General features: G+C 39.4%; 1 long non-coding RNA gene and 1 pseudogene across 2 annotated transcripts in view; one reads left to right on the top strand and one right to left on the bottom strand.

The window, feature by feature from the left end:
- The window catches only part of LOC145792953 (uncharacterized), a 288,938-nt gene that overhangs the window by 81,094 nt on the left and 180,867 nt on the right, over positions 1 to 26,977 (top strand). The gene's annotated exons all lie outside the window — the stretch shown is intronic.
- The window catches only part of LOC114258961 (uncharacterized), a 76,536-nt pseudogene continuing 61,465 nt past the window's right edge, over positions 11,907 to 26,977 (bottom strand). The window contains exons 4-5 of the transcript XR_014333276.1: positions 13,772 to 14,077; positions 11,907 to 12,146 (exon numbers count right to left, since the gene is read on the bottom strand). The product of XR_014333276.1 is annotated as an uncharacterized LOC114258961 (transcript). The remainder of the gene's footprint in view (positions 12,147 to 13,771; positions 14,078 to 26,977) is intronic.

Below are 26,977 nucleotides of genomic sequence, written 5' to 3'. Positions count from 1 at the left end.
AATGTCCCCTTCTCTAACTCAAATTTGGTGATAACCCGACCTTAAATCTATCTTGGAGAAACAACGAGAGCCTTTAAGTTAATTGAAGAGATCATCTATCCTGGGCAAGGGGTATTTATTCTTAACTGTAGCTTGATTCAATTTATGATAATCTATACACAATCTTAAGGATCCGTCCTTCTTCTTTGCAAACAACGCCGAGGCTCCCCAAGGTGAGGTGCTAGGGCGTATAAAGCCCTTACTAAGTAACTCTTGCAATTGTTCCTTCAGAACTACTAATTCAGCTGGGGCAAATCTGTATGGCGACAAGGAGATAGGTGCCGTACCCGGAAGCAAGTCTATGGTGAACTCTACTTCCCTATGAGGGGGTAATTCTATAAGATCGTCAGGAAAGACTTCAAGGTATTCACATACTACCTTTGGAAATTCACCTCGGACTACACCACTTCCATCATCCAAAAAAGCGGTTAAAAGAGAATTAAACTGGCCCTGGCCACGTGGACAGTATGAGGAGGATAAGGATCTACCGAACTTGTCTCCCAAAAATGTGAAACGGTCACCGCTTACAGTGCACATCGTAACTCTCTCTCGATAACAATCTATGGTTACCCAGTAAGTAAACAACCAATCCATACCAAGGATAACGTCAAAACCCGACATTTCTAGAAGGACAAAATTAAATGGAAGTTGTTGACCTGCCATCTCAATTACACACCCCTGACACCCCTGGGTTAGAATGACCTTACCCCCAACTGTTGACTCCATTGTAAGTGCATATTGCAGTTGCCTACTTTCTAACCCCAATAATGATACAAAAGATGTGGCAATAAATGAATGTGATGCTCCAGTGTCAATCAACACATTAGCCCAAGTATTAAAAATGAGGAATGTACCTCTCACAATTGATGGCCTCAACGTTTGCTCAGAAGTGGTGACAGAGTACACTCTTCCCGGTGACCTCTGCTCCCCTACATCACCTCTTTGAACATAAGCTTGTTGTGCAGATTGAGCAAATGTGGCTCCCTGAACTGTCCTAGATGCTTGTCCTGACTGAGCCGGCTGATAAGATTGCCTCTGTCCGTGACCCACCTGTAAACCTCATGACTGTCTAGACCCTGCTGCACTCGGAGTCCCTACATTTTGTGGGCAGAACTTCTTCAAATGTCCCGGCTGACCACATTGGTAACAAGATTGGGGTTGGCTCCTATTCTGAGTTTGACCTTGTGGATGCATAGGTTGGGATCGTGCTCTACTTTTCTGTCTGCACTCTGCAGCTTTGTGACCCATCTGGCCATATCTATAACAGGCACCAGCAACTCAGGTCATACTTCCCGAACTTCCACTCATCACAGAACTAGAGGATTTGGCTTGTGGTGGAGGCGATTGAAAGGATGATGATGAACCCCTCGACCTCTTCGAAGAACTCGTGTCACTCTTAGCATCAGAATGTCCTATTCTCTTCAATCTCTACCTTGCCTCTTCGGCCTCTACAGTAATCTCCACATGAGCTGCCGCTTCAACTAAACGGTCATAATCACGTATCATATTGCCAACCACCTTCATCAGGATCTTCAGTCTCAATCTTTTCTCAAATTCAAGGCACCTTCGCTCTTTCGTTGCCACTAATTCAGGTGCAAAACGTGAGAGGCTAGTAAATTTGGCTTCAAACTCTGCCACTGGTGTATCTAATTGTAATAACTCCTCAAACTGCTTCTTCAACCACTCCCTAGCCATGGGAAGGAGGAATTTATCTTGAAATGCTTGCACAAATGCTTCCCAAGTACGTTCAACCCTATTCTTGATGGATTTCCACCATTGCCCGGCCTCCCTCTTCAACTGGTAGGCCGCTAAAGCCATCCGCAATTCATTTTCTCGAATGTCTAAGATCTCAAAGGACTTGACCAATTGCTCCAACCACTCGTCAGCTTTCATCAGATTAGGTTCGCTGTTATACTCGGCGGGATTGGATCGAAAGAACTCCTTTTTCAAAAAGGAACCTCTTGTTTCTCTCTCAATTGTTCTAGCCGCATGCTTGGCTCTTAATATCTCCATGGACTCCCGTAGAGCCCCTGCCATTTCCCTAGCCAAGGTCCCTATAGCTTCTTGAGTTGGTGGAATAGGTATAGTATTTTGGCCCACTCCTTCTTCTTGCGGAGGGATCTCAGGTTGGGCTGGAATATTCCTGCCTCCCTAATGGGGTCGACCGCGAGCTCTAGCACGTCCAGACATCTATAAGAAGTAGAGACAATATTAAATTCAAGACCTACTTTCCGCACTCACGTGCTCCATCCTTAATCTTTACACTTATAAACCAAGTAAACACACAAACTTCCATACAGAATAATCCAAACAATCACTCACACAATCGCATAAAAGCACGCGCGAGTTGTCATCCTAAGATATTAGCTAATTCCATGGCAATCAAGGACCTCCAAATGGAAAGAATGGTGATCAAGTGTCTTTCCAAAAGGATTTCAATGAATGTAACGGACAAAAGCCATACCACAGGATTCTAACCCCATATCCACATAGTCACACGAAAACACATAACACACAAGACATCCTAAGCCTTCCGTCCTCTCCTAGGGACCCTATTGTGACACACGTCACTTCCCACGAGCCCAAGGTATTCTAACCTATGGCTCTCATACTATTTGTAATGCCTTGAAATTTTCACACAAGAGTATGCCCAAAATAATACAACTATAGCCATTTGTAACGCCTTGAAATTTTCACACAAGAATATGCCCAAACAAATACAACTATATACCCAAAAAGTCACCTTCTCATTAAACTAAGAGATAAAAGGTTACAATTCACCATATACATTCCCATAATGTTTAGAAGTCGTATTCCTGTTCAATGAACTAGCTGGCCTTACAAAATATAAGCCTCTAGGGCATACAATTACAACAAAATACATAAATAGTCTTGTTGCAAAAATCTTAATTCGAAATAACACAATACACATGGACCAACTTCTCAAAAGGGGCTATTGTCTGACCTATCCTTCAAGGAGGTGGAACTCCATCATTTCCTGAAAAAAAATAAGATAGGGTTGAGCTATATGCCCAATAGGAACACATTTAACCAAGTATTTAATTCTTTGAATAAGATTATAGTATCTTCGTGACCAAACATTTCATGGAAATTTTTCTTTACATGAAATCCTTAACAAACATACAAATCCTTGACAACCAAATAATCACAGTGGCTATTCATGTCATCAAACACAACAATCAAGCATTCACAACCATAGAACGCAAACCATGAGTCCACCTGTAAGAGTCCAATTTCAAACACCCTTTACTTTTGTTTTTAAAACCAACTCCCACATTTGCCGGCTTTTATACGGCAGGAAGTGGGCACCCCAAAGAAAACCATCCATTTTTTCACTTTTGTCGGCTATCATACGGCCGGACTGTGTGGACTCCCAAAAACATTTTTTCTACATTCGTCCAGCGATAAGTCTAGACAGGGCATTTGGGCACCTTTTTAAACTCCCCGCGCGGGTACCAACACAACACCACACTTGGAAAACCAACTCTTACCCGAACTCATGCACAATTAACAATTCATTCATATTTTATTCCATCAACACCCATTCAACATTACCCAAGAGTTAAATACAACACAAGATTCAAAGAAAACAAATAACATTCAAGCCACAATTCATTTACTATATCAACATCCAGATCCTTCATCTATTTTATTTCACAATATTTCATGAATCAAGGAAATTCCCCTTTCAGTGTGGTGTTTTTAACTCAAGTGGAGAATCTAGGGTTCTTACCAAATTTGGGGGTTTTTCTCCTCTATTATAGATATGGCTTGTAATAACATTTATATACATGCTTTGAAAAGAGGGAGTAAAGAAATCTCAAGCAAAAGTCAAGTAAATGGTTTATTTATGTAAAACATGAAATTGATCCAACAATACTCTCCAATTAATTACAAATCACAACCACACCATGAAATCCCTTCAAAACAAAGAAATACTAAGGTAAAAGTGCCCCTACCTCAAGTTGTGAGGAAGAAAACCCAAAATACCCAAGTTTGACGAAGCCACAAATTTCTCGGACCAATAGAAAGCCCTTAACAAGATCTTCAAGTTATCTCAAAGGATCAAGGTGAGAAAACACTTCTAAAAGTGTAGATCTAAGGATTGAAATGGAAAAGTGAGTTTTTGAGAGAAAGAGAGAGAGACTCTCGATTTTGAGAAGAATAAGAGGAGAAGATTCTAAGAGAGATGGTGTTTGGGTGTATTTATAGTATTAGATGATAGCTCTAAGGTCAATGAAAAAAGATAAGCCCCAAAACCCCCCAAAATAGGGCCCATTCAGAGCCCAAAATACTGAAATAAACTCGCAGGGGTCGACCCTTTGGGCAAAGGGTTCGACCCTTTAGGTGGAAAGGCAATTTGCACAAGTAAGGGGGGTCGACCCTTAGACAGGATAGGGTCGACCCTATTTTCCAGCAACTAACACAGAAATTCTGCAACATAAGAGGGTCGACCCTCCCCAGACTGGTGTCTACCCTATTTTCCAGCAACACCTTCAGGAACTTCACCAACAGGTAAGGGTCGACCCTTAGGGAGGCTGGTGTCTACCCTATTTTCCAGCACACCTCCAGAAACAATACAACATGCAAAGGGTTGACCCCAAAGCAAGATTTCTAAGTTTCCAAGGAACTTTTGACAAAAACAAACACGAACGAACAAATCCAACGAGTTTAAATCGGATTGTACTCCTTCAAAACCAATAGACAACAACTCCAAAGAGTCCCAAAACAAAAATAAAGAGATTAAACACACTTTCCAATATATTAAAACACCCAGGTGTTACAGCTCATGGACATGATTCACTGATGATTCTTTGCAAAATGCAGCAACTTGTTCATTGCGTGTGGTGATAATTACCCTACTGCCTTTGCTATTTTGGGGTAAAGCATGTCTTATGGATCCCCAAAAGTCAATTTTCCATACATCATCAAACATAATGACGTATTTCTTTTCGTATAAATATCCTCTTGCCTTGGCAATGAGTGAATCAATTCCCTCATTAGGTAAAGTTAGAACATCTTTTCCTGATAGCTGCTCTATCATTGTTTTAATGAGCTCCTCTGGCTTGTATGATTGAGAGACGGTGATCCACACCTTGTAATTGAAGTGTGCATCCATTTCTTGGCTATCATAAACTTTCTTAGCAAGAGTGGTCTTGCCAATTCCACCCATGCCAACCAACGAGGTCACTACTCATTGTGATTAATTTTTGTCAACCAATCTGTTTATCAGTCCAGATTTGGGAGATTCAATGCCAACGACTTCGTCATCCCCTATGAAAAGGGAAGCCAGTCGAGGGTTGCGCCACATGTTGTCCTTGGTGCTAGTGTTGGTATGTTCAGTGGAACTGCTAGTACTGAATGCATATCAATTAGCTCATTCCTTGATCTCACAGATTGTATTCTTGACGTTTGGATCTGAGAAGCTATCTGATGTCGTGGCTTTAGCTTAGTGATCGTTTGAGTCACTTTACGCAAGGAACCGAATAGTCCAGGTTGTTTTGGCATGACCAAGAGAATGTTTTCATCAATAACGTCTTGTATCCGATAAGCAACTTGCCTTACTTGTTTCACCCATATTTTCACACCTTTATCTCCCATTTCTGCACTTGATTCTGCATCTTCTAAGAAAGAGTGTATGCGCTCCAATTCAGCTTTGATGCTGACAATTTCCTTGCGAACACCCTTCAACAACTTTACTTCATCGGCTAACAATGGTGCCAAATATTGAATAACAGAGCTCAATGCTCTTTCTGCCATTACTTCTCCCTGCATTGGACACATCATAACTATTAGTTCTAATTATGCTTTGATGGGATTGTGTCCATGTAGAAAGGAAATTAGTTGGATGATGATGATGGTAAAGTTTTAATTAAGTGCGTAGCTCTGTTTATCTGTTTATAAGAGGTGGTAAACTTCAGTCATGGAGAAATTAATTAGTTTGGCTACATTTCCCTCCAAAATGTTAGATAAAAGAATAGATTTGATTCACATTTTTGGTCTTGCAATAAATAAATAAATAACCTTTTATTGTAATAGTAGTTTTAGTTTTTAATTATTTTCAAATTATAGACTCACCCCTACATTTTTTTAAAAAAAAAAAAGAAGAAAGAAAAAAAAAAAAGTGACTATCCCCTCAAGGTTTCATTTTATTTTTTTACATTAAAAATAAAAAAAAATTAAGTGAACACAACAATGATGAATATGAGTGTACAAGAGATACAATATCATTTTTAATCCTTAGATCGTGCTTGAATCATGAATGAGTAGGAATCTATGAAAGAAAAGAAAAGAGGCACAAAAATCATCACTTTGAATAGGAATTTCATTGAATAACAATTTATAGAGGAAAAAGTATGTAGAATTTGGGCAATAATACCAAAGCGAATATTTCAGATTCTCTTTTCTCCTCCCTGTTTTGCATCATAGCAGTGCTTTTGTAATTCTTTTGTAATATATGTTGCTTGATTTAAGTAGAATCTTCATCTTTGTGTGTGATTTTTGTCTTTGTGGATTTAGAAAAGGCTAAAATTCAAGATGTGAGACTCTGATCAAGGCAATATTATTGTTGTCATAGCTAGAATTCTCAAATATATCACCTTGTGTGGTTTCAATTGTTTAAAAATTGAGTTTTTTTAATTTTTCATATTTTTTGTTTTTGGTGAATTTCTTTTCTAATAATTTAAGCAATTTTTTTTTTGTTTACTTTTTAGAGACACTTAATATAAATACAATTAAAAAGTATAATATTTGTGAATTTTTTTTAAAAAAATCACTAAATACCAAAAATAAAAAAATACGAGAAATTTAGTAAATTTTCATATTCTTGTGTATTTATTGATTTTTTTTAAAAAAAAATTATAAATATTTTATTTTTTAGGTATATCTCAGTTAGGTGGATTTAAAAAGTAAAAAAATATATATAAAATATTAAAAAAAATTCACCAAAAACAAAAATAGAAATGAAAAAATAAAAAATTTAATTTTAAAAAAATTGGATATATAGCTAAAAATGATGAGAAATGTATATAGATATGTGTTTGTAAAAACATACCTGCAGATTGATATGCAACTCTAAAAAATGATATCAAAATTCCAAATTCTTGGCAGTGTCTGCTTTGATGGTTTGTCAGATTTTACCAAAACTTCATTGTGGTGAAAGACTCTTTGGCTTACAGACTGTAGCCCTTGAGATTTGAATCATATAAAAAGCGTGTGTGTTGATTTCTGACCACACTGCTAAATAGGCACTCAGCTGGAGAACACCGGCAAATAGATTGCGCCCGAATGACCTGTCACAAAAAGATGAGATTCCGTCGGTAGTTCGTCCACCCGGGGGCCCTCCGACAATTAAGTCAGTTATCTCTCAAAGATAGCAAAAGTGCTTAACTCACTATTCGGAATACAAAAAGCGTACCTTAGACCCACGAGGGTGCCTTACTTTTATAGCCAGCACTGATATGATTTCTGTAGAAGCCTAGCTTCTCTTGGATTCTTGCTCAATTCTTATCCTGGACTCTCAAATAGATAAAGATAAACTCCTTAAGAGCTTTATCTTTATCCAGACTAAGATCCTCCCCCATTCTAGGACTCTTGTCCCTTACCTGCTCATCTTAGATTCTGGTATCTCTGCAGATAACCTCGGCCTAGTCGAGATCACCTCGGTGTCATGACCAGGACACATGGCACCTCAGCTGTAATGCCCCCAAAATAATACAATAACCCTATCTACCATGCGGAAGAATATAACAGAAATACAATACTTGCATTCATCAGAGTTTAGTGTTTAACAAACGGTTAAATGCCATGTAGGCTTACATCTTTCCAAGTAATTGCTTAGTTACACAAATTGAGTCTCGCTCGTTACATCTTAAGCCCTTGGCTTTACAAATAATAAAAACATACACACAACAAGACATAATTAAGAAGCTCTTGCTTTCCAAAACCCCATCCACGCTACTGCCTTGGAGGAAGCATCTCACCTGCACCTGAAAATGGTATTCCCATATAGGGTGAGCCAACAGCCCAGCAGAAATAATCTAACACAATTTATAAGGTTTAGCAAAGGTATAAATACCACGTACATAAACAATACCGATACAGAAGTATCCACAAGGCCTGCATGTTCATATGCTACTAAGACCAAACCTCATTTCCATTTTCCTTCAATTCTTTTCACGTTCATATATGCTACTCAATTCATGAGTTAAATTCATTATCTTTGAACAACCAAAATAAGACTACAACTCAATGGTTCTCCAATTATGCAAAATACACACAAACACTTCAAACTTGCCCTTTTACGGATATTTCGTCCGCAGGAACCGACACCCATATATAATAGATTTCGGGTCTTTCACCCAGGACACTCAAGCCAGCTTGTTTTAAATGGAGTCCATCATCTTTCTCCTCCTAAACAAAAATGCATATGCAACGTATTTATAAACATAATCACATATGGTGTACATCCCCTATCTCCTCCCAATAAACATACATATACAATGTATTTGTAAACATAATCATATATGGAGTACATCCCCTATCTCCTCCCAATAAACATACATATACAATGTATTTATAACATGGTCATATTCAATGACACCAACAATGGATTAGCATTAAAATTGCCTAATCCTCATGCAATTTCTACAACAATCATAGCTAACCTCCACCAATAGCCCAATGCAATTATTTCCAAGATATATTCAATATCGGATTTGATAGTTTATTCAAAACTTTTATAGGTGAGATAATACATATCCAATATCACCATCTACATCAATAACCATCCAATTTAATATATTCAATGTTAATTTCAATTATTTATACAAAATAATCATTTTATCAAATTAGGGCAAAATCCCCTTTTTTCCAATATTAACCCAAATATCCAAAATCAACTATTTTGGTACCCCAAGAGTTTATATTCAACCCCAAACATCATTTATCTCATATACATCAAAAACCCCTCTTTTCATTTTACACCCAAACCTTAGATTTGTCCAAACCACAACCAAATCTCATCATCTATACACAATAGCAAATAACTAAGCTAAAAACCATACTAGAGTGTAGAAAATCCTTACCTCAAGTTTGAAGAAGAAACGAGTTGAAACCCCAAAAATCAACGATGCTTAAACTCGATCTCCACCGCACACAACGTAGCCCTCGCCTAGATAACCAACTTTGATGAAGGACTTGGATCTAAATCCCAATGGATTTGGAGAAATCAAAGATCTTGTGAGGTTTTTGGTAGGAAATGTAGAGAGAAGGGAGAGGAAATGTTTTTAGAGAGAGAGAGAGATATACCAAAAAGTGACATTCAATCAGCTCAAAAAGAGAAGAAAAGGAAAAATTCCAGATCTACCTAACTTCCCGCACCTCCAGCCGCACCTGCCTTTTTAGCAGTGTGCTTTAGTCCCCCTTGCCCTGTTTTCCGCACGTGCGGCCTCATTCCCCGTACGTGTAGAAAAGCAACTTCAAATGCATTTTGCATTTTTGTTTTGAGGGGTGCTGCCCCTCAACCCCGCCAAGGGGCGCTGCCCCCTGGACCCTCGTGAGCTGACCGGGCAGCTCAACCCCCGCCAGGGCACTGCCCCCTGGACCCGCAAAGGGGTGCTGCCCCCTGACCCCCGCGAAGGGGCGCTGCCCTCTCAACCCCCGACCGGCCCAGTCGAAGTGGCAAAACATAAAAGAAGGATCGAAACCGGGATTGCTACATCGGCTGGCACTTCGGTGCCACCTTGGCCACGTGTTGTCATTCACAAAAATATGCCCCCACAAAAAGCATATGCCTTTTTTAGCTCTATTAAGAATACAACCTCCACCAGCTGTTCCTGAATAGATAGCTTATGGACTTGTGGTATGTATATATATTCCTCTCAATCACTATTTAAATTCTGCTGTGTGAGTCTTCTTTTCACAACTTATATATATACTAATATAAATACAAGGTGGTTTACTCCGGGAAAATTCGTGGCTCTTTGATGTCTCTTTCCTCTGAAAATGAAGTTTTAGTAAATATATTAGGAAAGAGCTAAAGTACGTTTAGGCCTCGTTTGACATGCGAGTGTTTTAACTTAAAAGCCAAAAAATTATTAAAAAAATCAAAAAGCCTATAACCTATATAAAAAAGTTAAAGATTTATTTTCTCTACTTTTTGTACATTTTTTCGTAAAAAATCAAAAAATCATTTTGAACATACTAGTTTTTTTTTTTTATCTCATATTTTAGTTAAAAGGTTGCTAAAATAACCTTTCTCCAAATGAGGCCTTAATCCATCTCAAAGAAGTCACTTTCATGCCAAATATCTTAATATGGTGGCTTTATTTTATTTTATTTTATTTTTTTATTATTTAGGAACAGAGCATATATTAATATAGGCAATATAAGGAGATTACAATGTTCATAACAAAACAAAACTAGCAACGATTTTGCCGTTGTTTTTGCAACTACATGTGCAGTATGAACCTCCTTTCTAGGAACTTTCTTAATACATACATGACCAAAATAATTACATGAGTAAATTATACTTTGCATCTCTGCATTTTACACCAAATTTCACTTTGGCCCTTAAATATGAAATCATGATTTTTCTGTATTTTTGGTCAAATCTCACTTTGGTCTCTACGCATGAAATCGTGACAATTAACCCCCTACACTTTTGCTCAAATCTCAATGTCTTTATTTTGTTAGTTCATTTTTAAATTTTTAACAAAATCCAAATATGTGATAAAAATGTGACTACAAAATGAGGATAAGAGAGGAAAATTATCTACGTTTCTTACCAATACATTTTGTCCTACATGATAAGCACATAAGAGTTATATAATACAATATATATATATATATATATATATATATATATGTTTGTATGCTAAAAATTGGGATGAAGAGGTAAGAAAATAAAGTTTTTGAAATAAAAAAATACGACAAAGAAATCAAAGAGAAAGGAAGATGAATAGACAGAAAATTGTGTTACCGTGAAAAGTAGAGTTTCGTGATTCCAATTTATACAAAACCCTACTTCATCTTCTTAATCGTTCATAATCTGAGTTTTGTTTTAGCTTAACACCATCATAATTTGATGTAAATTTTAAGACAAAGTGTGTATTGGTGGAAAATGTAGATGATTTTCCTCTCTTACCCTCATGTCATGTCGCAGTCACATTCTTGTCAAAACAATTGAGTAATAGAAAGGAGACATTGACACTTGTGTAGAGATCAAAATGAGATTTGACCAAAAATACAGGGGGTTGACTGTCACAATTTTACGTGTAGGGACCAAAGTGAGATTTGACCAGAAGTGTAAGGGATTGACTGTCATGATTTCATGTCTGTCAAAGTAAAATTTGATGCAAAGTACAGGGGTGCAAAGTGTAATTTACCCTAATTACATAAAACCTTAATATCCCTCAATATGTATGATATATCCCAATCCATCACACTACCTTCCTTAAGCTGCCGAATCAACTCTTAACTGTCCGTCCTTATCGTGACCACCTTTAACCCACTAAGATTGCACTAGCTTAAAGCTTCCAAACATTCCAATGCTTCTGCTGCAGTTGCTGAGGATGCAAAAAAGAATGCTTATAAAGTTTGAAGTCTACATTCTGCGACATTACGCTTTACTTTTCCCCCTTACTTGTAATTTAAAGTCTTACCAATTCAATAATTAGTTTAAAGTCATACCAATCTAAGAATCTACACCCATCTGAGTCACTTTCAAATAAATATGTTGATCCAATGAGACCCAGTAGATCAATATATTTCATTTCAAGAACTTCATCTTTTGGTCACTGTTTAACATATATGTTTTAGCTTAACAAGATAAACAGTACTCAAGATTATAAATATACACATATAATTGGTATTAATGGTGTAAGTTGTTCTCTAGTCAATGTTACACATCCTTTTTTCTCCACTAATGTCTTTAAAGAAAAACTATTCAACTCCTTGGAAACACAATTAGTATTTCACCAATTATTCATAGTGAGAGCTCACAATAGATCTTCATCAATCTTTGTTACTCAGCAAATTACCCCCTCCTTGTTGCCTTGGCAATAACCACCCTATATTTGCATGCCCTGAGAATAGAATACATCTTCTTAGCCAAAGTAATTATGTAAATACATAAATAAATGAAGATAAATAACAAACAACCAAAGAAAGTGAAAATCAAGACTAGAATAACAAATTCTTGTGCCTACATTCTCAAACTCGGTTGTCATTAAAATCAGTAATTAATTACCCTAGACCATTTGTCAATATAAGTAAGCCAAAATTTTCGGTATATAGGCTTGCACACGCCAAACCTCTTGAGCCTAAGGAAGCCCACTCAACTACTAATATGCTTTACATGACCAAAAATATCCAAAGCCACATGCCAATGAATTTTCTTTTATTCCAAAACCCATTAGGAATCCAAATGCCCAAACTGATATCCCACAAGGTCACATAATACATATTAGGATTGTTTGAAATGAAACGTGCCACTTGATTTGAAGAACTCAGAAACCATACCCACAAAATGACTCCATGAAAATGACTCCATGCAATACCCGACCATCTTGCCCAACCAATCAGTTGAGACCTCTCTACTCATTAGTCATAAGTTCAAGGTTTAAATTTTAAAAAGGAAACAAATAAGGCAATAATAGTAGAGAAATAAAATAAAGAATGGAAACAACTAAATAACAAGAGGATTCACATACTAAAAATAGAATACTAAAGAAAAATATAAATAATTCCAAGTTGAGGAAGAATAGATGTTGTATTACTACTACTTATGAAAAAACAACTTATTCCTCTTAGAATTTCATTACAAATATTTGTATACCATTATTAAAAAAATTTCAAAATTTCAACTACTTTCACATTTCAATTTCTGGCTTTCAAAATTTGATGGGTCTCCAAAAACCTTTCGATGAGTACTGAATAATGACACATAAATATATTTCTTTACAAAATAGCACTCTTGTATATAACTATATATGTTTTGAACCCTCCTATAACTCCCCAACTTCCTAACATGAAAACCCAAGCACTTCAGAAGGTTCAGTCTCAATCCTGCTCCTGCCTAGTTCCAAATTCATGCTTCTACAAGCATTGTATGCTTACAACCTGATAAACAATGCAAGAAGCTGATTCCGGGAGCTTCTATTTCTGCACAAACACTTTCTCTCATTTTACAGACTAGTTTTCATTCCGAAATCAACTTCTGAACAAAACTACATACTTTGGAAATCAACTTTCAAAACAAAACCTATGGTTCAAAAATAAAATTCTGAACCAAAGATATGTAGCCAAACCATAAGATTTTGTTAGGAAGTTGATTTTTGAACCATGATATTTTGTATGGAAGTCGATATCCAATTCATAAAAAAAAAATAAATAAATAAAATAAAAAAATGTGTGCATCAAGATGAAGTAGTGTGTGGAAATAGAAGCTCTCCAAATTTCATAGGCAGAAGCTTGCCTGTCAAATAAATACAAAGCTTGCTACCTCCACAAAATAAAATTAAAAGAGAAAAAATCTTGATCCACACTTGATTTTCAATATACAATTGGACTTCCATGCAGATATGTAGAGAAACCAAATTATTAGCCATGGATGGTCCACAGCTAGCTGATTTTATCATTTCATGAAGGATTTCAAACCTTCTATAAAATTAGGAAGCAACTAATCCATGATCTTATTGAAAAGAAATACCTTGAAACACATAGGTAATTAGACACGTTTTTCCATGAGACCATTTGATGATTCATTTTTCTCTCTCCAGATTGCCAGTACTTCATCAGTTCTGAGCCATTGTGTGAATGTTGATTCCTCCAGTGGAGTTGATGTCTCATTAGCATAAGCTAGGAGACCAGTATACGCAATCATAGCCCCATTGTCAACATAGTACCTATCATCAGTAGCAAACAACTTTCCATCCCTCTCCAAGCACATTATTCTCATCATCTCTTGCAAGCGTTCATTGTATCCCACACCACTAACAATGAGAACTGTGACGATCTAGTATGCCATCCGTCTTTTTCCTTTGTTTAACCTCGGTTTTTGCCATGCTAGTGCGTCAGTTTTTCACTTAAAGCCTTGTTGATCTTTTGGGGTTTGTATTGTTCAGGAGTTTTCCCTCAAGATCTATTCTGGTGTCGAGTTTCACTTGTTCCGGGGAGTGCGAGGTTAGGTCCGGAGTGCTGAGACTTGAGCTGGGAATTTTCTGGCCTGTTTTGGCTTAGCTGCACGTGCGGGGGCCACAGGCCGCACATGCGAGATGCAGGGAAGGTTTTGGGTCACACACTGAAATAAATTCTAACACCCTCAAAATATGACTTAGAACAATCATGCACAAGATCCATAAATAATAAAGAAACATCATATTTACATTCATCAGAGTGTTCTTTACAAGAGATGTTATATATTAACAACAAAAGTAGATGCCCTACGGGCTTACAACTTTCTAAGTCAATACTTGGTTACAACAAAAGAGGGTCAGAAGCCCTTTACAATTAAAGCCCTCGGCTTAGAAAGTAAAAACATATAATCATAAAGTGAAACAACAAAACGGAGACTTCAGCCCCAAAACCTCCCAAGCTATGTCCTTGGAGGCGGCATGTCACCTGTACCTGAAAATGGTGTCCCAAGTAGGGTGAGCCAATGCCCAGTAGAGATATGCTAAACATTAAATGAGAATTAACTAAAACATTAGCATCCGATAAATGTTTAACACATAAGACCAACTTATACACTTTCCAAGTTCAATCAACATTTACATCCATAGTTCAACCCATTTCCTTTTGTTCATCCAAGTCAATTCAAAATGAGACTACAACTCAAATTATTAACACTTCAATCACAAACATCATTTATGCATTTCCATTCACTTGCCATTTTACGGAACTACGTCCGAGGGAACCGGCACCTGTAGACACCCCATTTTTGACTGCCCTTAAGACTTGGGCACTACTGATGGTTTACTTGGTGGAGAAATGTGTGCAGGGCAAAAGTTCAGTTTCTTCGGCAAGGAGAGAGACAAATCTCAACTTCATACCCCTTTTGGACCAAAATAATCTTGATCAAAAGGTTTTAGACCTTGAAACCCTCTCTTTCAAAATGTTTTGAAAATAAAGTTTCTACGATGTTTCGACACTCGCATTTTGTTAAATGTCGTGCTTTTCGGTAAACCGAGCAAGGACAAAGTGGAAATGAATGAAATAGAGATGAAATCTTTGAAAAATCTTTCAAAACACTTTGTTTAGGGGTTTGGAGTTGAAGAAAAGAGGAAAGGAGAGAAGAAAACTAGTTTGGAAGAAGTTCAGCATGAATCCGGGTAGGACCAAAACTGCGTGGCATCACCAAAACAGGCATAACTTTTTGTACAGTTAGAATTTTGATGTAAGGCCACACCATTGGAAATCTTACTTCCGGGGCTTCAATTTGGACATAAGAATGACCTGAAAAGGAGTCCATATGAAGGAGTTATGGCCATTTGAAGTTGGACTTGGAAAGTAGAATTTTCCTGCCGACCAGAAAAAGTAGCTGGCCGACCAGTTGAGGTGGTCGGCCGACCACTTATGCCCAGAAAGCCTAGAATTGGAAGATATTTTCCCTCCAGCTGTCTTCCACAACCTCCAGCTGTTCCATAAACAGATATTTTCGAGCCAACTCTCATTTTTGCTATATATGAGGCTATATCTCTCATTTTCAAGGGGGACAATCTTCTTGGAGAAGCTTGGGAGCTTCTCACCCTAAAAAGTCTCTCTCTCTCTACAACTTCCAGGGCTGAATCTCTACCCCTCTCTCTATATACTCCACTCCTTTGTCCATTTTGTGGATAGAAGTGCTTGAAAGTAAAGAAATGCTTCTAGTTTGCCTAGGCATCCTTCATCAAAGTTAACCACCATTGGGCTAAGGTTCTTTGAGGACATTTTTGGAGTTTAAAAGGCTGGTTTTTGGCTGAGAAATCTGCTGGTTTTGCTGTGCTTCAAAGGTAATCTCTTTTCTCCCTTTTTTAGCTTTATCTTGATCACTCTCTTAGCCATACTTGCATGCTTATTTGAGCTTTGTTGTCAACTGAAAAAAGCTTCATATTGAAGTTTTTTTCATGTTTGTTTAAGTCTCTTTTGGTGTTGAGGGTCATCTACCCTCTTGCATGCTCTATTTAGCCTTGTTTTGTGCCATGCCATAAGGCATTCGAGCTAGTCTTTGCTTGGCCTTCCTACCACTGAAATCCAGTGGATTTTCAGTGGTGAAAATGTGGCTTTGAGGGCCTAAATCAGAGAGGGGTGACCCTCTCTCTTGCTGTCTTGTTTACTTGTATTTTTGGCCTACCAAAGGAGCATATGTTTATACCATTTGGAGGCCTAGTTCAGGCACTTTTTGGTGACTTCTAGGACCTACCTAGGCTCTGACCATGGCTGGTTTGGTCCCATTTTGCTTGCTTCTTGCATGTGTAGAGTAACCCCCTTCATGGCTTATCAAAGGAGCATGTCATTCTTGCATGTATTGGTCTTGTTTCAGTGGGTTTTTGGCCATCATTTGGCATGCCATGACTCTATTTTTGCTTGGTTTGGTAGTCCTTCACATGCTTCATATGCTTGTAGTGTAACTCATGTTCACTAGCTCACAATGCATGTTGTTTTGGCCCTCTATTCTAGCATATTTTGGCCATACTTCAAACTGATTTTGTTCATATTTTGGGCTGCCTTAGCTTTATCTTGAGGCCTCTTGGTCAAAAAATGCTTTCCATGCATACTTGTCGTGTAATAGCATTGACTAGCTTTGAGTTTGGAGATCCCTTGCATGCTTAACTTGAGCTATTTACATGTTTTGGAATCATTGGGCATGATATTTCAGAGCTTATAGGGGTGCTACACTTCCATATTTTCCATGCTTTAAGTGCTCTTTAGAGTTGTGCATTTATGCCCTATTTGCGAGCCATTGCATGAGCTTCACTTTTGTGCCTTTCAAGCCATCATCCTAACCCATTTTGCTACTATTTTGGGCCTGCATAGGGTTTGTTTAGGTTTGGTTTCATCATTTGAGCATCGCTTTGCATGCCTATAGTGTAATGCACTTCACTAGTTTCAATGCTTGAGCCATTCAACATGCCTTGTGTGAGTTGTTTGCATGATTCGGAGTCATTTTGGAGTCATATTATAAACTATTTCAGAGCTGGAATATATGTCATTGTACTCCATGTTTAGTCCTTTCAATGCATGTGCAAAGTTGTGTCTTTGTGTCTTAGGCTCGGGGCCATTGTATTGTGCATGCTGGCATGAGTTTTGGAGCTTTGTTTTCATCATCTATGGCCACTAGTTTGGGTGTGGCTGAGGCCCACCCATTTTGGTTTAAGTCCATTTTGCATCAAGTATGCCATTGTAGTTCATAGCATTGAGTGCCATGTTGTCGCATGATTGATCACTGCATTGTGCGCGCCTTGTTCATCTCATCGTGTATGTTAGTTTCCATGTGCATTGCGTATGCTAGTGTCGTGAGCATTGTGCATGCCATGTAGTTTTAGCATTGTGTATGCTAGGTGCATGTTTGCATGTTCATTCTTTTCATATTTGCATCAATTAGTTGCATAGCATTTAGGTTGCATACTTAAAGTTGCATTGTGCATGCCATTGTTTGTTGCATTGTGTTTGGGATAGGAGTTAGCTCAAACACGGGAAACGAGGGATGTTTCATACTCGAAGTGGTGAAACATACCTCGATTCCCAGTCGCCGACACTCTTGACTACACATGATGGCGTTTAGGCATTTATGTGTTCATATGTGCATTCATTCTATATTAAGTTGTGCAATTCAGTTCCTCGGCCATCATGCATTGAGATGCGTGATTGGCGGCCCGAAGATCGAGACCTACACTCCCTTGAGCTTGTACAATGATGGGGAGAGTGGTCGTGCACACATATATTGAAAATACCTTGCCATGCCTCTCTCTTGCTCTTTGTTGCAGAAAATCAGAAACCAGAGGCAGAAACTGGTCGGCCGACCACCCCTTTTGGTTTCTCCCACAAAAGGTGGTCAGCAGGTGGTCTCCAAGGCCAATAACTAGTCGGTGGCCTTCCCACAGATTCCCAGGGTGAAGTTTCAGCCTTCTGGAGCTTTGTGCAATGTTCTGAGGTCAATTGCAAATAGAGGCAAGTCAGGGCGTCGCGAGGGATTTCCGAACAAGGCAATTCAAGCATGCATGCATCCTTTGTCATTCAAAGTAGAGCTGGGGCAGCCCACATCCATTTAGTTTGCATACTTGTTTAATTGCTAGCTTAGTTAAATGTTGTGTAATAATTAGCTGTAGCTTATTATTCATTTCGTTGTGTAATAACTAGTTTAATTAGATTAGCTTAGACTAGCTAGTTGGTTCTGTATTATTTATTCGGACCCTCCGTCGAGAGGGCGAATTTTGTAATAAGTGTGCGTGTGTGTGCTGCATGTTTTCCAACCCAACGTCTTTCTCCCTTTTATTTACCAGCTTACGATGGTTAGTTTTAGGGCATGGGGCATGTTTTCATTAGCATCCTTATGCTTCGCATGTTTGCATTCATTCATCTGTCTTGCATGCACCGGGCTCGGCGTATCATACTAACTGCATTATATTTCAATTTCAAGTTGAATACATGTTATCTATAGCATCTCATATGCCATCTTAGAATAGCTGAGCCTATCTTAGTTGCATCCTGCATGTGTTGCATTAGGCATCTCAGCATAGTTAGAATTCATGCATGATTTCTAATTAGCTTCTTTCTTTGGCTCGGAGTACTCGGTAAGTGTTTATGCTTTAGCATCCTTGCATCTGTGTGAGTGACTGCCATGATAGCATGCATACCATGAGGCTATTTGCTTATGTGATATAACTGCCTGATTGCCTGTGGGTGAAGGTTGGGTTACTTGAATTGGAACAATTCATCGATTGCGAGTTTTAAGCCCACTTGAGAGTGGCAAATCACCATATTTTCTAAGCCCACTTGAGGGTGGCAAAATCCGCATTTTAGCCTACTTGCGAGCAGCAAACCGCTTTCAAAAACAAACATAAGATGTTTTGTTCCAACTCAGGCGATCTAGCCTATACTTGTATGCTGTGTGCATCACATAGTAATCCTAGGCTAACAAACCGGAATAAGAACGCATGTGTTTTCAAAAACTCAATATCATGTTTAGTAGTGGCCGATCTTTGATCGGGCGAGCGGGGGTGCTCATTGCATGACCTTCCCCTCTCGTACCTAAGTTCCCAAGCCGAGGCAACTTTGGTGATGACGGACACGTGGCCTTAGGCACGAGTCAGGGTTTCCTAAATTTCCCAAAATAAAAACATTTAGGTGGTGACTCTGTATCTGGCAAAGTAGTCCATGCTTGACACTTCTTTACAAAAATCAGTTTTCAAAACGATTTGCCAGACTTGAACTCTTTGGTGATTTATCAATCTCGCATTGCACTTTGCGAGATCAGATTAAGAACCGTGACATTGAGTCCGAACTGTAGTGAGCCCAATGAACAAAACGGGGTTTTCCCGGGGCATTCGGGCGCGTCTACAGCACCCAAACATATGATTTCGGTACTTTCACCCAGGACACTCTGGCCAACTTAGTTATCAATGGAGTCCATCCCCTATCTCCTCCCACACAATATACATATACAATATATTTAAACATGCAGTCATATACAATGACCCAACAATTCACATGTTCAATGAGCTAATTCAACTGTCACATTCAATGATATATTCCAATTGATTGGTTTCGATTCACCTAATCATCATGCAGTGTCTACAACAATCAAGACTATCCTCCACCGATAGCCTAAAACAGTTATTTCTAAACAGATAAATAAATGTATCTATAGACCGCCTGAACTCGCTCTGCGTGCGAGGGTGTGAATTAGGTTCATAGCTACTACAGTTCGAACTCCTGTCACAGTTCTATATCTAATCTCACAAAGTGCAATGTAAGACTGATAAATCACCAAAGAGTCCAAATCCGACAAATCGTTTTGGAAAATCGATTTTAATCAAAAGCGCCAAACATGGATTGCTTTGCCAGATTTCAGAGTCGCCACCTAAATATTTTATTTTGGGAAATTTAGAAAACCCTGACTCGTGCCTAAGGCCATGTGTCCGTCATCACCAAAGTTGCCTCGGCTCGGGAACTTGGGTACAAGAGGGGAAGGTCCTGAAATGAGCACCCCCGCTCGCCTGATCAAAGATTGTAACGCCCCCAAAATAATACAATAAAGATGACTGATATGCAGAATAAATATGAGAAGCAACATGCTTTCATACATCAGAGTTTACTGTTTAACAAACAATTAAATGCCCTATAGGCTTACATCTTTCCAAGTCATTGCTTGGTTACACAAATTGAGTCTCGCTCATCACATCTTAAGCCCTAGGCTTTACAAATACCAACAAACACACAACAATGCATAATTAAGAAGCTCTTGCTTCCCGAAAGTCTGTAGACACCCCATTTTTGACCGACCTTAAGACTCAGACATCACCGATTGAGCGCTCGGTGACCTTGCATAATGTGCTCGTTCAGAAGTTTCAGAGTCACGGCCATGAGCCCTGCCTCCGGACTTCCGAACCCTCTTTTGTGCCTTGCCTCGGTTTGCGAACCAGACTCGGTTTTCTCTGTTTCTTTTCCTGAGGGAAGGGAGAGGTCCCGTAGACCATCTCTCAATGTCCGTAGGCTACATTTGGTGGCCGTAGGCCATTTTGCCCATTTCGGAGCTCAGTTTCTGGTTTTCCGGGACTGTCAGGCCGTGTGCCTCGGTTCGGGACCGCCTAACCATCTCCGTTTGCTCTGATTTTTGGCATACTTCCTATTTGCTCCCTTTTGAGGGACACTGGGGTCTCGAAAACCCACTTCGTGGCCGAACGCCACTTTCGGTGCTTAACAGCCCATTTTCGGGATCCCGAACTGCGTGTTTTGGCTCCCGAACATTCGTTTTGCAACGGTTTTCGTTCATTTTTGGCAGGTACCTCTGTTTTATCACAGGGAAGGTCACTGAAGAGCGGGAGGCTAGCAATTGTTGCAACAGCCAGTTATATCTCCTCCGGAGCCTCCCGACGCCCGTTTTTCCAACTTCCGGGCTAATGTTGAACACCTTGGAGTTAATGTTGCCAACTTTCAACCACATATCTGTGATCTACACACTGGGGAGGCCCCTAAAAGTTGGTGGCCGGCCATTAAGGTTACTTGACCCTTTTGACCCCTTTCTTCTAGGCTAATGTTGAACCCCTTGGGCCCACATTCTTGAACTTTGAACCACATATCTGTGATCTACACACTTGGGAGGACCCTAAAAAGAGGTGGCCGGCCAGTAATTCAAATTGACCCTTTTGAACCCCTCCTTCCGGGCTAATGTTGAACCCATTGGACCCACTTTCTTGGACTTTTAACCACATGGTTGTGTTGTACACACATAGGGGGACCTCACCAGTTGGTGGCCAGCCAGAAAATCTCATTGAACCTTTTGACCCCTAGCCGGCCGGCTAGGGGGTGTGGCCGGCCGGCCACCTGCAACAAAAGTACCAGGCCGGCCTGCTTCCTTGCACTGTACCCTTTACAGCTGTAGAGCTGTTTCCCCCAGACAAGATCTTTATCTGGGGGATATTCCGTGGGGGAATATTACTCTCCTTTTCCCCCACCTTTACACCCCTTCTTTGGCCTATATAGCAAGCAAACCTTGTTCTATGTTGGGGTTAGAAAAACTCTTCTTCAAGCTTCCATAGCCAACTCCATCTTCATCCTTCTCAATTCTTGAAAAAAAAACCTAAGTCCCTAACCACCAATCCTTCTACACCACCTAGCTCTACCACCACCACCTCATTTCCAGCAACAAGGGAGGTTTCTCCAAGGTCAAAGAAGCTGCAAATTCATCCAAGGAGCAACAAAAGCTTGAGTCTTCAAGGGTAAGTAATACTTTTACCCTTTTGACCCTTTTTCTTGATCTATTGGTAAGTCCTCTATGCTTTTTGTTTCAAGCTCCGGCCCTAACTGAAAAGGGCCCTCTTTTGAGCTCATCTTCACCTTTCATTAAGGGCTCAACCCTGTTTGAGCCCTCCATGATACACTTGCTTCATTACCCTCTTGTATGCCATCTTTCTTGCATGTTATTTTTGGCCTATGAGTAATCTGTTTTCGAGCATGTTGTAAACTGATATTAGGCTTATTTTGAGCCCCTCTTAAACATTGAAGAAGGGCTCAACACCATTTGGGATTTCCATGTTGTACCTACCTTTATATCCCTTATTTGGCCCCATTTTTGCATAAATTGGTAGCCTTCTTTGCTTCTGTTTTTGGACCTTGGTCCGAACTGAAAGTGGCCTTGTTTTGACTTATACTTCATGTTTCATTAACACTTTTCTTCTTTTTGATGATTATTTTGTATACTTCATGTTATAGCCATTTTTGAGCCTTATTTTGCATCACATTTTTAACATGTTTGTATATTGATTCGAGGCTTGCCATATTCTGTAAATATTCATATTTTTGGTCCCTTTTCAGTGTTGTAGAAGGAAGTTTTTCAGTTTGGGTTTTGCTTATATCACTTGCTTCATTACCCTTCTTTTGGCCCCTATTCTTGCATGCCATTTTTTCCATACCTATGCTTGCTGTTTGGCCATGTTTATAACTGTGAAAGTGCCTTTTTTGGGACTTTCTAGCTTCTGTCTTTGCATTGCATGTCCATGTGGTGCATGTTTGGCATAGCTATAGGCCATTTTAGGTGCCTAAATTCGCATTTCGGGATAATTCCATGCATTTCATGTCATTTCGCCTCATTTCGGGACTGTTTTCCCCCATATTTTACTGCTGAAATTCCATTACCATGTTTGCATATCATTTCCCATGCATTAGTTCACATTTTACACCGCCTCGGTTTGCGTGCCCGTGTGCACGCATTTCGAGGCACTCCATTTTTCATCTACCGGCATCCGATGTGAGTGTGGCTGAGGCCCACTCATGTTGGTATAAGCCCATTTGTCATTTCCATGTCATTTCATCGCATTTTGTATTGCCTCGGTTTGCGTGCCCGTGTGCACGCATTTCGAGGCACTCCATTTTTCATCTACCGGCATCCGATGTGAGTGTGGCTGAGGCCCACTCATGTTGGTATAAGCCCATTTGTCATTTCCATGTCATTTCATCGCATTTTGCATTGCCTCGGTTTGCGTGCCCGTGTGCACGCATTTCGAGGCACTCCATTTTCATCTACCGGCATCCGATGTGAGTGTGGCTGAGACCCACTCATGTTGGTATAAGCCCATTTGCCATTTCCATGCCATTTACATTACATTTTACACCGCCTCGGTTTGTGTGCCCGTGTGCACGCATTTCGAGGCACTCCATTTTTATCCGCCGACATCTTATGTGAGTGTGGCTGAGGCTCACTCATGTTGGAATAAGCCCATTTGTCATTTTCATATCATTGCATCGCATTTTTGCATCACCTCGGTTTGCGTGCCCGTGTGCACGCATTTCGAGGCACTTCATTTTCATCAACCAGCTTCTTATATGAGTGTGGCTGAGGCCCTCTCATGTTAGTATAAGTCTGTGTTACCTTTCCTTTGCCATTTTAGTCACTTAGATTGCATTCTGCCATTTCCTCGATTTGCGTGCCCGTGTGCACGCACTTCGAGGCATCTCATTTTCATTGCATTCTGCCATTTCCTCGGTTTGCGTGCCCGTGTGCACGCACTTCGAGGCATCTCATTTTCATTGCATTCTGCCATTTCCTCGGTTTGCGTGCCCGTGTGCACGCACTTCGAGGCGTCTCATTTTCATTGCATTCTGTCGTCGCCTCGGTTTGCGTGCCCGTGTGCACGCACTTTGAGGCATCTCATTTTCTCAGTTTGCGTGCCCGTGTGCATGCATTTTGAGGCATGTCATTTCACAGCATTGTGTATGTTAGGATTGTATCTTAGTTGCATTTCATGCATATCATGCATATTGCATCGTGTCCGGAATAGGAGTTAGCCCGGGCACGGGAAACGAGGTACATTTCGTACTCCGAGTGACCGAATGTGTCTCAATTCCCCAGTCACCGACACTCCGGATTATCCATGATGGAGTTAGGTTTTAGCTGCAGTTTCATGTGCATTCATTCTATATTGAGTTGTGCATTTCGACTCCTCGGCCATCATGCCTCGGTATGCGTGATTGGTGGCACGAGGATCGAGACATGCATATATCTGTGCAAATACATTGCTATGCCCCTTTCCTGCTCTCTGTTGCAGCAAAACGAAGAATCAGCAACCTTTTGGGGCTTGGCACGCATTTCAAGAACAGGTGTAAACAGAGGCTAATTGGGGCATTCCGATGGATTTCTGCGCAAGACAACCCGGACATGCATCATCCACCAGAAGCAAGGCAGTCCCTGGCTTGCACGTCGGTTTTATTTACTTTCATAGTTAATTTGTTAATTAATTAAGATTTTGTAATATTTTGGACTGTAATATTCTTTTATTCGGGACTGTAATATTGGGACTGTATATTTATTCGGACCCTCCGAGTGAGGGCACAACTGTAATAAGTGTGGGTGAGTGTGATGTATGTCTTCCAACCCCACGTCTTTCTCCCTTTTATTTATCCGCTTTTGATGGTTAGATTAGGGCATGTTTAAATTAGCATACAGTATAACAGCATGTTTGCATCATTCATCTGTATCGCATGCACCGGGCTCGGCGCACCATACTAACTGCATTGTACTTTCAATTCAAAGTTGAATACATGTTAGTTGTAGCATTTCATATGCCATGTTTAGAATAGCCGAGCCTGCTATAGTTGCATTTTTGCATGTGTTGCATTAGGCATTTCTGTATACATAGGATCATGCATGATTTCTAATGTAATTTATGTTTTGGCTTGGAGTACTCTGTAAGTTTTATGCTTTAGCATCCTTGCATGCGTGTGAGTGACTGCCATGAATAGCATGCTTACTATGAGGCTATGTGCTTATTTGATATAACTGCCTGAATGCCTGTGGGTGAAGGTCGGGTTATTTGAATTGGAATAAATCATCAAATGTTTCAAAGCCTACCTGCGGGTAGCAAACCATTTTCAAAAACAAACATGAAATGATTCGTTCCAAATCAGGCGACCCGGTCTATATTTGTATGCTGTGCGCATCACATAGTAACCTAGGCTAATAAACCGGAATAAGAACTCGCAATGTTTTCAAAAATTGATATCATGGTTAGTAGAGGCCGGTCTATGACCGGGCGAGCGGGGGTGCTCACGAAGTGACCTTCCCTAATCGTACCCAAGTTCCCGAGCCGAGGCAACTTTGGTGATGACGGACACGTGGCCTTTTGGCACCGAGTCAGGGTTTCCTAAATTTCCCAAATAAAATATTTAGGTGGCGACTCTGTATCTGGCAAAGCAGTCCATGTTTGGCACTTCTTTCAAAAATCAGTTTTCCTAAAAACGATTTGCCGGATTTGGACTCTTTGGTTTAGATTTAGAAACCGTGACATTTAAGAGTCCGAGCTGTAGTGACCCCAAATGAACAGAACGGGAGCTAACCCTCCTGGGGCGTTCGGGGACGTCTACAAAGTCCATCCACGCTATTGCCTTGGAGGAAGTATCTCATCTGCACTTGAAAAATGGTATTTCCTTATAGGGTGAGCCAACAGCCCAGTAGAAATAATCTAACACAATTTATGAAGTTTAGCAAAGGTATAAATACCACGTATATAAACAATACCGATATAGAAGCATCCACAAGGCCTACATATCCAAGTGCCACTACGGCCAATCTTATCCCACTGTCCATCAGTTCATTTCCAATTTATATATGCTACTCAATTCATGAGTTAACCTTATTATCTTTCAACAACCAAAATGAGACTACAACTCAATGGTTCTCCAATTATGCAAAACACTCACATAAACACTTCAAACTTGCCATTTTACGGATATTTCGTCCGTGGGAACCGACACCCATGTATAATAGATTTCGGGTCTTTCACCCAGGATACTTAGGCCAGCTTGCTTTAAATGGAGTCCATCCCCTTTCTCCTCCCCAACAAATATACATATGCAATGTATTAATAAACATAATTATATATGGAATACATCCCCTATCTCCTCCCAATAAACATACATATACAATGTATTTATACTATGGTCATATTCAATGACATCAACAATGGAGTACATCATCAAATATGGAGTACATCCCCTTTCTTCTCCCAATAAAGATACATATACAATGTATTTATACCATGGTCATATTCAATGACATCAACAATGGATTAGCATTTAAAATCGCCTAATCCTCATGCAATTTCTACAACAATCATAACTATCATCCACTGATAGCCCAATACAATTATTTCTAAGATATATTCAATATCGGATTTAATAGTTTATTCAAAACTTCCATAGGTGAGATAATACATATCCAATATCACCATTCATATCAATAATCATCCAATTTAACATATTCAATGTTAATTCCAATTATTTATAAAAAATAATCATTTTAGTAAATTAGGGTAAAATCTCCATTTTTCCAATATTAACCCAAATACCCAAAATTAACTATTTTGGTATACCAAGAGTTTATATTCAACCCCAAACATCATTTATCTCATATACATCAAAAACCCCTCTTTTCATTTTACACCCAAATCTTAGATTTGTCCAAACCACAACCAAATCTTATCATCTATACACAATAGCAAATAACTAAGCTAAAAACCATACTAGAGTGCAGAAAATTCCTACCTTAAGTGTAGAAGATGAGCAAGCAAGATCGAAACTCCAAAGATGACGAAATCAACTCTTACTTGGATCAACAAGAAGCTCTAGAAGCTCTCTACCTTATTCTTAAAGACACTAGGGTCAAGAACTCAATGAATGTAGATGAAATCTTAGAGAGAATGTGAGTTTCTAGAGAGAGAAA

Source organism: Camellia sinensis, chromosome 6 (genome assembly GCF_055761805.1).
Source record: "Camellia sinensis isolate YWXY chromosome 6, ASM5576180v1, whole genome shotgun sequence".
Lineage (NCBI taxonomy): Eukaryota > Viridiplantae > Streptophyta > Magnoliopsida > Ericales > Theaceae > Camellia > Camellia sinensis.
The sequence above is the reverse complement of the archived record's forward strand: the minus strand, read 5'-3'. Positions and strand labels throughout refer to the sequence as shown.